The 14313-nt window shown below is 39.7% G+C and overlaps 1 long non-coding RNA gene across 16 annotated transcripts in view; it reads right to left on the bottom strand.

Moving 5' to 3' along the window:
* LOC116243418 (uncharacterized) overlaps positions 1 to 14313 on the bottom strand; it is a 326478-nt gene that overhangs the window by 296650 nt on the left and 15515 nt on the right. Inside the window, exon 3 of one of the 16 annotated variants that reach the window (XR_016469845.1) lies at positions 10650 to 10764. The exons of the other annotated variants lie outside the window; for them this stretch is intronic. This is a non-coding gene — a long non-coding RNA (uncharacterized LOC116243418). The remainder of the gene's footprint in view (positions 1 to 10649; positions 10765 to 14313) is intronic. 16 annotated transcript variants of the gene reach the window in all.

The following is a 14313-nucleotide window of genomic DNA, read 5'->3' as shown; positions in this document are numbered from 1 at the left end:
CCTCATTAAGCTTGAAATGGGGAATGAAGGCTTCCAGTGAACTGTATGAAAATCACCTAGACAGAGATTGGATTGCAGAACAAACAAACTCTGTTTTTCCAACATCACTTTACCTTGTGTATGTTTATGTTTGCATAGGCTGAGTCAGAGCATTCAACAATTACTTAAGGAAGAGGTCCTCAGTTTTTAGATACTCCTAAACTTCCAACCTTTTTTTTCTTTTTAATAAATAACAAGCTCCAGTTATTTATATTTCAACACCTTTGCCTTAACACTCCACTATGAGACCTTCAGAATGGTCATCTGTCTGATGGGGAGCGTATTATAACCATCAGTCACTTGGAAGGAAGATTGTAAAGAAACACATTGTACAACCTCTGTCCAACCTGAAGAGTTTTGATCCTATTAATACATTTCTGTGGAAATATCTTGCCTCGATATCAGCGTGCTCAAAACATACATCTGCTCAGAATGCTCTGCAGGAAGTGCTGTCTTCTCCCACCCTGGGCATAATGTCCCAACTACACAATAAAATAAGGAGTGGATCTTCTTGCTGGGCTTCATTTAGTATTTTGTTTGTGGACTTGATCTGTTCACACAAATGGACAAAACACATGCACATACTCAAAGACAGGAGATTACTGATTGAAAGAAAGCAATGAGAAGTGTTTGCTGGAAAAGGGACCAGAGAAGAATTAAGTGCTGTTCCTATTCAGGAACGCAACAGAAAAAACACCTTGTCAAGTTCAACTGCTCCCTGAAAGGAAGCGATTCCCCCACCTTCTGATGTAATTGGTTTTATTTTTCAATAAATATATTCAATATATATTATGTTGTTATATATGAATGTTGCTTTGCAACTATAAAATTTATTATTTCACTTTAAGATTATTATTTCTAAACTTCAGCTCTCACTTCTTGAGCACTTCTTGAGCTCTGACAGCTCAGTGAAACACGTCACATTTGATGGCCAAGAAAAACAAACCCATGGGCAGGAGTCTCCCTCTATTGTGGCTCATTTATAGCAGTCAAGTAGCAGCAAAGCAGAAGCATATCAGCAGAAGACATCTTACATCAATGGACTTTTTTTTCAGTCAGTTGACAAAGTAGTCTTCTGCTCCATCTGACAGGGAGGAAGTATATCTGGAAGCCTACCAAGGGAGAGGAGGTTATGGTCTGAGCATGCTGCACTCTTATTCTAATGGCAAGAATGGATGCCTAGGACTGTCATAACTGGGAATTGATGCCATCCTAGAATGGAAGAAGCAGGCCTCAAGAATCATCCTGATTTTCAAGCCATCAGCAAGAAAAATTCATTTTCTCTCCAAGCAAATTAGTTACAAGAAAAAACATCCTGCCTACCAGCCCGTCACCCTGTTTGACAGTACCTGTCAAAGATAAAATCTTTCAATGAATTAAAGAAGGGGAAAGGCCAATCCCTCCTAGTTATGGTGCTGTGATTTACATCAGTATAATTATATCTTCATTGCTCTGGGAGATTGACTATACCTCCAGGGAAATGCTACCAGTACGTAAGAACTTCTCTTTTTTAATTGATATAGATCTGCTTCCGTATGTCTAAACCTATTAAAACACACTAGAACAAACCAAGATTAATAGAAATACAGTGCTAGGCTATAGTTCAGATTAGTTAAATGTTAAACTAATTGCATTGCCTACTTCCCAGTATTTAAATAATAGTACGCTGCAACTGGGTCATGGCATTATATTATAGGACTAATATATAGATCTTTTCCAGTAGCAGAACTCTCTCCCAGATTGATCTCACCTTATATTTAGACCCTCAACTCATACCTAAAGCTTAGTCATTATGAAACTTGCCTACAATTCAGGTCCTAATATCAGTATAACCTGGAATTTACTGCAATCCTTTCCCTCTGAAAAGTGCCCTCATTAAATCAATGAAAACTACCATTCTGAGGGCTTCATCTTCAAACAGTGAAATCAATCCCCCCTCATCACTAGCAGGCTCTTCAGCTAGAAAAACACCGAGCACTTGAGGAAACTGGTGTAAAGATGCAGAATGCATGCTGCGCACTTCTCTGGATACACACTCAAGTCAGCTGAAGTCTGACGCCAAGTCACAAACATGATAACAGCCAGCTTTTGGAAGAGCCTTGTGCTAACTGTGGCCTAAGCAATTTGTCTCAGAGCCATTATGTCCCACTTTTACTCCCCGAAAGAGGACCTGAATCATCAAATTAAACTTCTCTATAGCACTTTACTGCAATACATACGTGCCTATAGTTGGGAGCGTTCTTAGCCCTTAGAAAGAATAAGGTGGGTAAACTGTGTGCACATATACACAGTCCCATGCTTGGGAGGGTTTAAGTTTCTTATGGCTGCCTACAACATGCTTTCTTCGTGATCCTCCAGTCAGGTGGCTGTGCAGAAACAGTTCTGATCAAGAATAAGTCCCCACCTTCAGTGCTTTATGTAGCATTATACCAGCACAAATCAACATAAATGTGAAAACGGAGCAAGATAAGTGGAAAAATCTATAGTGGTCAAATAAAAGCTTCGTGATAATGCACACCTTACTCTCACACTACATCCCAGAATTTTAAAATAAATACTAAATTTTCCCCTTATCTTTTCAGTCTCCCATTGCCTATAGAGCTTTGTCAACATGCTCTTTAAGGCGTATTTGCATTTGCTTCAGTTGGGTTAGAAATTTACATACAACTTTGTAGCATTAGATCCTTAAAAGGGATATTTGTTGGGAAAACATTATTTAATATATATGTGAGCATATATCAAGCCGTAACTAACTTCCTATCAATTAACTCTTGGAAACACCTTACATTCTCACAGTATCAAGTTCTCCTGTCTCCATTCTAACACAAAGAAAACAAAGTTAGACAAAATATAACACAAAAGACAAAAAATCAAGTCTCTCCTAGATTAAAACTTCTATGCTTCCAGCCTGTTTGAAGATGGTACAACACGGGTCCTGCACTTCACCTATGCACAAGGAACCCATTCATTTCTTCTGGGCACAAACCATCCCCACACTTTCCTTGGACAGCATTTCACCCAGCAGGCAGAAAGGATGGCTCCTGATGTATGTAAATATATCTATATCTTTGGGGCTCCTCCTGCATCCACCCATTCACAAGTAAATTACCAAGCAGCAGGATATAACTTTGAATAGCTTTGCTTTTGCTGATATAACTTCGACCCTTGATGATAGTTAATGTCAGGGTTTTTTTTTTGCATTCAATTAATTTAACGGTCCAGATTTTTAATTTGCATTTCATTTAACATTTCAGATTTTTAATTTGCCAGATATTGTTTATCAAGTATTCATTTCAGCGCCTTTCACTGTATATACAGTGAATACTCCTCAGTAATTAGTGTGCAGTAAATTAATTCTCTCCTTGTTCCTTCATCAGATATTGGATTAAGAAACTTCCAGTGTACCAACATAGTGAGTTAGATTAGGAATTTCCCATCCATAATACCTTTGTTTAATATTTGTCTTATGTATGTTATGCTGCCTTAATACTTTACAAGATAAGAAACGTTATAGTTAGAAGCAGAAACCTCCAATTAATTCGAGTCACATATTTGTTTGAAATTAGACTCAAATCTGTTCACAGCTTCTGCATTTTCTGCTCCTTTAGACATTCTTACATTTTCCTTAAGAAAAAACAGCTGATTTATTTATAACAAAGGGCATTTAAATCACCTGATGCTTTTTCAACAACTGCCATGAGCATTAAATCAGATCCAAAGTACACAACCAGTTACAGACCTGTCCTCTGTGTTATGTCAATATGGGCCAATGACCAGCAAAGGTGTCCTCTTACAAACGCAGGGAAAGTAACACAAGCTCAATAGAAGGGCAGCACCACCACAGTCCACTGAAATTATGCATGTTTCGCAAACATTTTCACAGTTCAGTTCACCTTTTCCACATCAACCAAGACACACTGCATGCAGACAGTTGTTCCTAGACCAGTGCAAACTGAGGTGAACACCTTGGTCAGTGATTAAGACTCTTCTTCACAAACTATAGACAACTTTCTCAGATAATCCAGTAAAACTCACCCAATACCATGCTTTTGATATTCCTGTCCAACTGCCCGAAATGTTAGAAAATAAGCGACATTTTTTTTTTGTCTATTCAGATAGAATTGAAAATTTAATACGTTGAATGCATTTATTCTTTTTGCTTCAAGCAAAAAAATCTCTGCCACTTTCCACAACAGTGCACAGTACTTGCAAAGAGCAAAAATGAGCCTGAAGATCAGGTCATTCATTCCCAAAGGTTATTCTAACTAACACCAAATCATTCTAACCGCCCTAAGTTTTTGTCCCTGCTATTTCTCAGTGTCTGTCTTATTAACTTACTTCACTGATTAACAGAAAATCTCTTCTCATTTCCTGGCTAAGTTTGCTCAGACCACTGCAAGCTCACTTGGTTTTAATCATCCTTAAAATACTATTGAATATAAGTAGTACATCCACACAAAACTGAGTATGTTCCTACTGCATGCAGTGCCATCCCTTAAGGGACAAGAGCTTTTTTCTTTTTTTTTTTTAAAAAAAAGGATTAATGTAAACAAAATACTTAAACCAAGGCAAGCTATAGGGCTGATTGCAAAGACATAAAGATTTGGCTCACTTCCATAACAAAGAAGTCACCTTCACATCAAAATATTTGACATATGAAAGTGCATTACTCCAGGTAGCAACATGAAATAGATTTCCTTTCTCATACCTGATGGCAATTACTTTATGCTCAGTGTTACATGCAACAACAACAAAATAGTAACAACAACAAAAGCCACACAAGCTGTTAATAAATTTGTGATAGATGCAGTATGTGTAGCATCAGTCAGTCAGAAGTACTATGAGCCTACTCACTGATCAGAGCATGGTTCTGGCCAATTTAAGTGATATGTCCCCTCTTTTACATGGGGATAATCAACTGAAATTAGGCTTCAGAGTAACTTCCTTCATACTTTTGGACCAACCAGTGGAAGCTGTTTCTACTGTCCAAGTACCAAGTTGATAACAGATTGTATTTCAAATTAGCTATAAAGTTGTCTACTGGCATAAACTTTCCCAAGAAGGGAAAGACCTCTTTGCTCTGCACACCCCCCAAAGATTGCTAAATCTTAGCACATTCTGGTGCCCTGGAAGGACTGGGAGAAAGACAGTATCCATTAGCTTCAGTGAAATATCATTCTACCAGGCTCTGGGCCACCAGGAGATGCTATGTGCTTCCTATGGAGGCATGAAATGCAGAACAGCATGGCACTGGGCGATGTGAATCTTTCAGGAGCAGAAACGTTGGAACCTCTTGGGAGCAGCATTCATACCTGTCAAGTTTTCACACCATGTATAAAACAACAACAAAAAAATCACCCAGTGGCATCTGAAACATTCAGATGTTCTTTTCCATCCTTCACCTGTCACCACTCACCAGCTTCAGACACTGGAAAAGGTTCAGTGTTCAGCTGGGGCTCGCAACAGGTATACGAACACACTGAATTCTGCAGAAGTCCCTTCAACTCCCATAGCATGAAATAAGGTTAGCATCACAAATACTGACCTTCTGAGGCTTTAAAAGAGGGGAGGCAGCTGAAACACTTATAAGTAGATTCTAAACAGCAAGTGTCATGATTGTCCCAGGTTAACTTACATAGGGATGTTGGGATGTGGGTATCACTATGTGTTTGGGAGGAAGAGAACACACCTGGCCCCAGGCCCACCAGCACTGCCTGGGATTTCACACATACCTCTGAAGCATGGCAGGGGCTTTGCCTCCATCCCCTATAGCTATCTGCCAATGGTCCCAAAGGAGGCACGATTTACCCCAAAACTCTGTATTAAATTCAACAAAAGAAAACCAAACATCAGCATAGCAAAGGGCTTCCTAAGCTGAAGCCACTGAACAAAAGCAGGCCTCTAAGTCTGTGACAAGCTGATAGGAATATTTGGGCCCATCAGTTCAAGTAACGCATACAAGAAAATCAATTATCTTACAGAAGTGCAAAGAGTGCTGTGAAGACCTTAATGTCGTATTTCTCTTTTAGCTGCAAGTCTTACTATGAAATATGTTTTATGTAGTGTTTCATTTTACTTAGAAAACGTAGGGTTCTTTTCTTCTAAAACCTTCAGCTTATTCAGTAAATAGCATATCAGGATAAAGAGTCTGTGAGTATGCCAAGGGAAAGTATATCTTTTGAATTAAAGGATCGAAAACTCAGTCAGGCAGAATACTGGTTGCTCTCAAGAACATTATGGGAACTAATGAAAGAACCTGATTTCCTGCCTTATACAATTAAGTAATCAGCTGCCTTTGGTTACCCCTAACAACTTGCACAGACAAGGGGATTACTAAGCAAACAGACTGCAGCATTTCAGAATACACAGTCAACAGGAATGCTGAAATGACATGCATTCCCAGGGGAGTCACTACCTTTTCAATTTTAAGAGAAGGAAGCAGGATTATTGAAAATTTGAGAGCTGGCAGATCTTTACAGAAGTGCTTTGGCTGATGTAATGTGTGCTATCAAAGCTAAGTACAAAAATAACCCTTGCCATCTGCAGAATACTCCCCTTACTACCTACTCTCCAAGATTCAGTGAATTCCTAATCTGGTTCGAAAGAAGGGATGCTTAGATACACTATAAAGCTGTCTTGTTATGTCCAGAAAAGGTTCGTGCTTTCAATAAGCAGCATAATGTCATGGCATACCACAGTGAAAAAATAATGATGTTAAACGAATGCCCTAGCTTCAACTATGGATAGCATTTGTATTTCTGAAAAATAAGGAAAATATTTCTTAGACTCTTCAGAGTGACTGAGCAGTCTGCATAAGTAGAAGATTAGCAGAGGACATCTCCCCCACCTGTTGAGGATGTGCTTTTCAGAAGCACCCAGTGATCACTGGAAATTTATTAGAGATTTGTGACTCCAGCAGAATCGCTGCTTAGTAGATTTGGGAATCTGGCCCTAAAATCAACACTCTGAGGAGCAACGGAAAAAATACAGCTTAGCTTTCTCACAGCAGGGGAGCAGTATTTGGGGGCTTCTTTACGTTAACAGACTTTTCCGCCTCCTCCTCAGCTAATTGGTACTGCTGGTAGCAGGACTGCCAGCACCATAACAACACTTCTAATCACCCCGCAACCTTCTCAGGAGGGCAAGGGAAACTTCTGATACTTTTCCAGGAGGTCACTCAAACCTGTCAAATAAAACTTTGGAAGTCTGCCAGGGAAAGGAGGTAAGGAAGACATTTACAGTTTGAGGAGAACGAAAAGGTAATAGGAGAAAGAACATGAGCCATATTCTTGTTCTAGAGTGACTGAATCCACAGTGTAAAGAAAAATTCAAATGATACACTTGTCACTTGAAACTTCGAATGGAGCACTAGAACTGCTGAATGGATAGTGCTTCAGAAATAAGGTAAATATTCACTCTCACTTGCTATTATCAGTTGAGGCACCAGAGACATTAAATAAACATCTGTGCAGTACTGGAAATACTTCCAAAAGTGTAAGATAAAAACATCAGCATTGCCAAATGATAGAGTGGAAAAAAAATCTTGTCGTTGAGAGACATGGAAAGTGAAATTCACTGTAAAGTACGTTGCCTCTCCTGGATAATAACAGTGTAATTCTCCCATACCATCTGTCTCCACCATCCTCAACCACAGGGTGATCTGGTTATCGGGAAGCCCCTGTTGTTTGCTAACAACAGCACCTGGCTGCTTTTTGGTGGTTTACTTCCTGCTCCTACAGCATCAGCTTCACGGGGCTCAGGTGTATCTGCAGAGTCAGGTACAGTAATAATCTTACTTGGCCAGTGGTGTTAAATTCAATTCATTAACTGGGCTACAATTATCCAGTTAACATAATTAAATCTACCCTGAAACACCAATTTCTTTATAACTAACAGTCATCCTAGCACTTCATTCTGGATGGAACTAGATCTGGTTCTAAAATTTCTAATTATTTAACTTTTTTCCTTCCCCCAGTGTCCTCAGGTGTTAAGATCTGGGCAGTGTGGAACCCTGTGCTATTGGGCAGGTGGGATTTATAAAGAGGATTAGAAATCTGACATCAGAGATAGGATTAACCATCAAAATACAGCCTAAGATCTTTCTGTTGTGCTGGTGGGACAGATTTAGTTGCAAAAGGATCCTGTTCCAATTCCAGACAGAAGTACTGAACAGGCCACTTAAGTTTTCTTGTAATCTGATGTGTAAGGTCAGCCACACTTGCTCTATTGAAGAAAACTAGGAGAGCAACCTTCATGAGATACCATAGTGCTGCCTCCCAGCTCAGACCCAAATCCCAAACCAGCCTCAACTCTAATCTGGCCAGAGCATCACATAGAAACCAAACTAGCCATAGCTACCATCTGTCTGACTTGGAGTACAAGCAACTTTGTTGGTACAATAAACCTGTTCCTCAACTTTTATCAAGCACAGTTGGGGATACAGCATCACCCAGCCCTCACATCACTTTTAGTACACACTGCTGACTGATTTCCCAGCACATTAGAAATCTGACACTTCGCCATGCATAGCTCCTGCTCTCCCTAGACATATTTTTGTCCCACCTGTCAATCTCCCCCATTCCATGCTGCCTCTTCAACCTCCTAAAAGCATGAGCTGTGGAGCCAGCAGCCAGGACTGACGCGACCAGGTTTGGGTTTTTGAACACTGTTTTTAGAAAGAGATCATTTTCTGCTGTTTAAAACAAAAATAAAATCAGACTACATCTAAATCCATGCCTTAAATTCTCTCCCTTCCCAGTTTACTGTCATTCTCAGTCACTGTTGTCCATACCACCATCTTTCCCATCACTTACGTCCATCCTGTCATCACAAGTATGGGGATCTCACCAATATCAGAGGGTAATCTTGGATTCAGAGCTTCCTCTGGAGTTGTACAACCACATTATTAACAATTTCTGCAGTTCTGCATAACATAAGTATCTTAAGCCAACCTTTATCTCAGATATCATTTCCTGCCACAGTTCTCTGGCTACAATAGCACCCAATGTTCTGTTGTTATCCCACTACTGGGCAGAAATCATTTCTTAGCTTCTCTTTTACTATGTGACCCATTTCTCCATTGGTTTGCCTTGTCTATTACAAAGATAAACATATCTTTCTTGCCAAGGTCTTTTACTGCTTATCCTTGACCCTCTCTTCTGCACAGCCATCCCAGTATACCAGCCTGCAACATCTGTTACATTTACACTAAAATGCCTTCATGATTTCAACCACATTACCTTTGTGTTCAGCAAGTTTCTTGCAAGGACCTGTGAACCTATTTGTTCATTTCTGCTCTTTCCCAACAACCTCACCAAAAACCACAAGTTTTGACAACTCACATTTTGTGGCCACTGCTTTTCATGCTGTTCAGTAATATCCCAGTGCTCTTCCACATTTTTCTATCCATTCCTGGTTCTTCTCTAAAGTTGTAAGCTCTTTGAAGCAGCAACTGATGCTGTATCCCACGTTTGCCTAACACAGCAGTTCAGCTTTCTGCTGAGGTACTACAAATAATGAGCATCTGCAATTTTCATCACCACAAGATACCACTGATGAAGAATTCCCATAGTTCCAGGAAGCAGAAGATGTCACTTCTGGATGTATAAACTGTGAATTTTTTAATTATCATAGTGTTGTTTTTTTTTATTATTATTATTGGGAGATCCATGTGCTCCTACTATGTATTATTTTGTGTTCCCTCTTGAAGAGTTTATTGATGACCCTTTTCAAGCTACTGGCATCACGGCATCAAGGAAAACTATCTTCCTATGCATATTGATAAAGAAATAAAATTCCTGTGAAAGAGGGAGGTCTCGCATTGTTTGTCCATTGTTTTCATCTGCTACATCACCAATTAGAAAGTTTACGGTAGAACGTACAGCAATAGGTGATCTAGATTTTTAGAAGAGGTGGTTGGGCAGCAAACCAAGGAAGACAAACAATCTAAGCAAGCGCCAGCATGGGAGAAATAAAGGAAAGGAGGAAAGGATTTTAGCCTTCACAAAGAGTCCAATTCCTAGACAAACATCAGATACTGAAGTTAAAAGAATTTTCCACAAGATGCTAAAACAACGATAATCTGTTTATCCTTGAAATATCTGGGACTGCTCTTCGAGTACTAATTAAGTCTGTAGAAATCAAGCATGGGAGAGGATGAAAAGGGAGGAATGAATGACTTCAAATGCATACTGCCCGTGTAGTAAAATCACGGCAGCAAGATCTGCAGGTGTCTAGAAGGATAACTGTGATATTTGGTTATTTATAATACTAGCCCTTTTTATTAGGATAAAGTATTTTTTATTGTAGAATTGAAATCTAAAAGTGTGATATGCAAAATGAAGCCTCCCTTCGCTAACCAGCATTATTCCCATTCATCTAGTGCTGACCTGCTGTGAGATTTACAGAACTGCTGGGTTATTGCTCAGCTCAACACATCTCTGGTATAGACAAACAAAGCTGAAGATGATGGATTGGTTGTATGCAATTCATTTGACAAGCGTCAGAAAGTGGAGAGCAGGGAAGAGGGGAAAAAACCTTTACTGAAGCCACGTAACCTGAGTTAATGAAATTATATTTAACTTAGGGTGTGTATTTAGACTCGATCTTACCTTGGTGACTTAGCCATTAGTAGGAATTCATTGTTTACCTCCATGATTCTTATCGGTACTTAGGCAGTGTTTGCACGTGATTTTCAACTGATTGCTCAACATGCTCTGTGTTAAACTGTTTTGAAATAAATGAAAACACAGCAAGATCACAGAGTGCTAATCTCAATTATCTAATCTGCTTAAAACTGCATAGTTTCTTTTCTTATTGAGGCAACACTACGGCTTCCTCTATGGGCAGAACTGTACTTACTGATGCCAAACCAGACATCTGTTTCTTCTTTTGCAGGAATAAAACTTTGCTACCAGTGAAATGGAAACAGTTGTTATTCCAAATTACATTTCTTAGGTCATTTGAGGATCACTCCTCAAGAGGTAATAATCCCCTATAATGATTATGGACTCCTATTGACATCCATTATAATTGTGGGCATTTGATTTACATAGAGTCCCTTCCCCCCAAAAAAACAAAACACTCTGACAACCTGATCATAGGATAAATGACCTTCATACATCTCAGGAAGCTGGATAGCTCCTGGAAGTCTTTACAGATCAAAGGAAAAAACCTCAATATTCCAACTCAGAGACTACATTCCTACTGATTCCAGTGCACAGACCCTGTCCAACAACTCATAAAAAGAGCAGAAGAACAAACGAGTTCCTATAAAATACAAGGCCAATAAGCAACCTATAAAAACACTGGATTAAAGAAAAGTTACAGGCAGGTTTTTTTGCATATTTTCATGCATTTAAACTGACCAGAGAAAGAGCAGTCAGAGCTCTCTCACCCAGAATGAATATGCTTTAGCCTTGTGCAACCATTCCTAAGATCTCAGCTGGAGTACCGCTGAGCTTCATAGCCTAACTCCCCAAGCAGCTTCAATTTTTAAGTCAAATTCTTTCAGAAACAGCACTCAAGGAAAAATTAGCAGCTGAAGAGCAAATGCAGACTTCAGCAAGTTCGTACATTAGTCTGCCAAGATCCAGTGTCTGTTGTTGTTCATTTGTTGTCTTAGACAAGTTTACTGTTGGGATACATCTTTCAAGCAGCTGGATATAGCTGCTCTTCCCACCTCCCCCTTACAGTCTGATCTTCCCCAACGTACTATTTACCATCTAGCATCCCATTGCCTCTACAATTAGACTCAGACATGTTTTCTTTCAGGATTTGCGACTATCCGTTGCTTCTCCAAGACTCAACACAAGTATCACACACAGGCAGTGCCACTGAGGGAATAATCAGCATTCAGCATAGAGACCCTGGAGAAGTCCATTAGAGCAGCAGGAGCTGGAGCAGCACTGGCATTTTCATTACAGCGCACGCTGGTGAGGAAGGGCCCATCTCAAGATGGAGCAATTGAATGGCAAAAAGGCTCCGTAGGTTTGCTTAAGACTTCCTGAAGTCTCAGCACTCTCCTGATGACCTTTTGAGACAGATCTTTATTACAGCTTTTCAGCCAGGAGTTCAAAAGGAGTTGCACTGACAAAATAAGAGAGATGATTCTATCCACGCCCCAGAGCACAGCTTGCCAGAGTGGTTTGGAATTATCTGGCAACCTTTTCTTCTTCCATACAACAACATGAATACTCAATCAAGAAGCAGAAACGAACATAAAGGTTCAGAGACAATCCCTGGCTAAGCACCGACATTTGCATGCTGTCAGAATTATTTGAACTTTTTGAATCTGCAAAGTGAGGTTGCCTATTTCCTAAGAACCACCACTGATTACGTTCCTTATGATATAATCAGATGAAGAAAATCCAAAATGCTGATTTCCCCTCCACCACCACCCCCTACCCATATGACACAATTTAGTAATAAGAAAACTATATTCAAATAATAAGAGGGGGAAGGGGAAAGCAATACTGAAATGCATATGTATTTTCTTACATCCAACAGTGACATGATTACAACTGACCTCCAGTTTTGACAAATTTAATTTACAAAACTTCATTTCTCCTGAAAAACAAGAAAACATTGCAAGTCTGAACACTAAATCAGGAGAGATTTCTGCCATAACGCTTCATAAAGCCATAGCTTCCATGGTTTATTTTGCAAGAACTGTCCAATGAGTACTACTAACTTGACCATACATCATTAGAGGAAGACTAACCTTTTAACTGCTCAATTCTTCATGGAACCAACAGCACTTTAGCTTTATTGGCAAGTATCTGGCATCTTTGCATATAACTGATTTGAGCCATGGCTATAACGTGGGGAATGGCCCATACTGCAAACTCTTAATTGGTACAAGGTCAATAGCAACACATCAAATCCAGGCTGGCAACATAAGCATATAAAGTGAAAGCCTCCTTAAGATTCCAAAACTAAAGAAAATTAAAGTACACCTTCCCAATAATCATAAGGTGAAAATATCTTAAAAGAAAAGGCTGTACTGCCCCCCCCCACCCCACCCATGCATGCACAGCAAAACAACTGCCTGATCTACAGCAGAAAAAAAAAAAAAATTTGCTTAAAAAATGAAAGCTATGATTTGATCAGTTTGAAGACAATTTTGTTTTTGTTTTAACAGACACTAAACAACATCACCAGAGCCAAAACTGAGCATTCAGTTGTAATACATATAGAAAACAGCAAGATTTCCATAAGCGCCCCAGTTCCTAGAATCTTGTAGTTATTTAAGAATCCAATCTAAAAGTGCATGCATCTCACCAATATGGGCAAAGTAGTGTTTTCAGCTCAGTTTCATTATTTTGAAACACCTGGCTCATGGCAGATGAACAGTTCAGGCTGGCCATAAGCACAGTGCTATTTTTCTGTCTGAGCACAGGCTCAGAGCACACTTCTCTGCCAGAAATACTTCCTGACTGATTTCTGGAGATACTCAACCATTATTTTCACACAGCACCACAACAGGTGTTTGCACGAGGGTAGCAAAGGAGTGTGACAGTAACAGGAATCTTCCCCTACCACCAGCAGGAGAGAAAGGCCATTTCCATAGCTTTTGTGGAACCTCTGAAGGAGAGTGCAGCCTGTTCTCTGCCTCTGATGAGTAAGCCAATATGCAACTTAGTTCGGCAAAACCCAGATTTAGTTTTGACGTGCTGCTCATTCATTTCCCTTTCAGAACTGAGTGTGCACCTGCCCACACCCACTGACAGGCAGTCCTGCCTTTCACTCTGACAACCAGCAAAGCGATTCTGGGACTATTACCTCAACCAGATGAAGACTGACTTCTTTTCACCCAAATACACTGCAGCACAATTCTTCAGTTATTTCCTTGCAAATGAGCCTGACAAGCACTGCTTAATATCCAAACTAAGCTATACAAGCAAGAGCACAAACAGAAATAAAACTAGAAATAAGAAACTTAACAGTTGTGAAGCTGCACGGGCAATGCAATAGAAAAGATGAATTTACCATTAAAGAAAACCCTAAACAGCACACGTAACATGTATTCCACATGAACCAAAGACAATAGTTCCCTAGGCAGAAGGGCTGTTGACACCAGCATGAATATACTCTTTCTTTCCTCCCCTCAATTCCAGAAAACATGTATTGTAAGGACCAGTCTCAGCTGGTGATGGGTAGACTCCCAAGTTCTATTGCTGAGTAATTATGTGACCTTGAGCAAAAAGATTCACTTAGTGCACAGTGTCTCCATTTACCTATTGTAGGATAGGTATATAATCACAACACTTACCA

This window comes from Phasianus colchicus, chromosome 10, assembly GCF_987193195.1.
Source record: "Phasianus colchicus chromosome 10, bPhaCol1.hap1.1, whole genome shotgun sequence".
NCBI classification, from domain to species: Eukaryota; Metazoa; Chordata; class Aves; order Galliformes; family Phasianidae; genus Phasianus; species Phasianus colchicus.
Note: the sequence above shows the minus strand (reverse complement) of the source record. Positions and strands in the feature narration are given on the sequence as shown.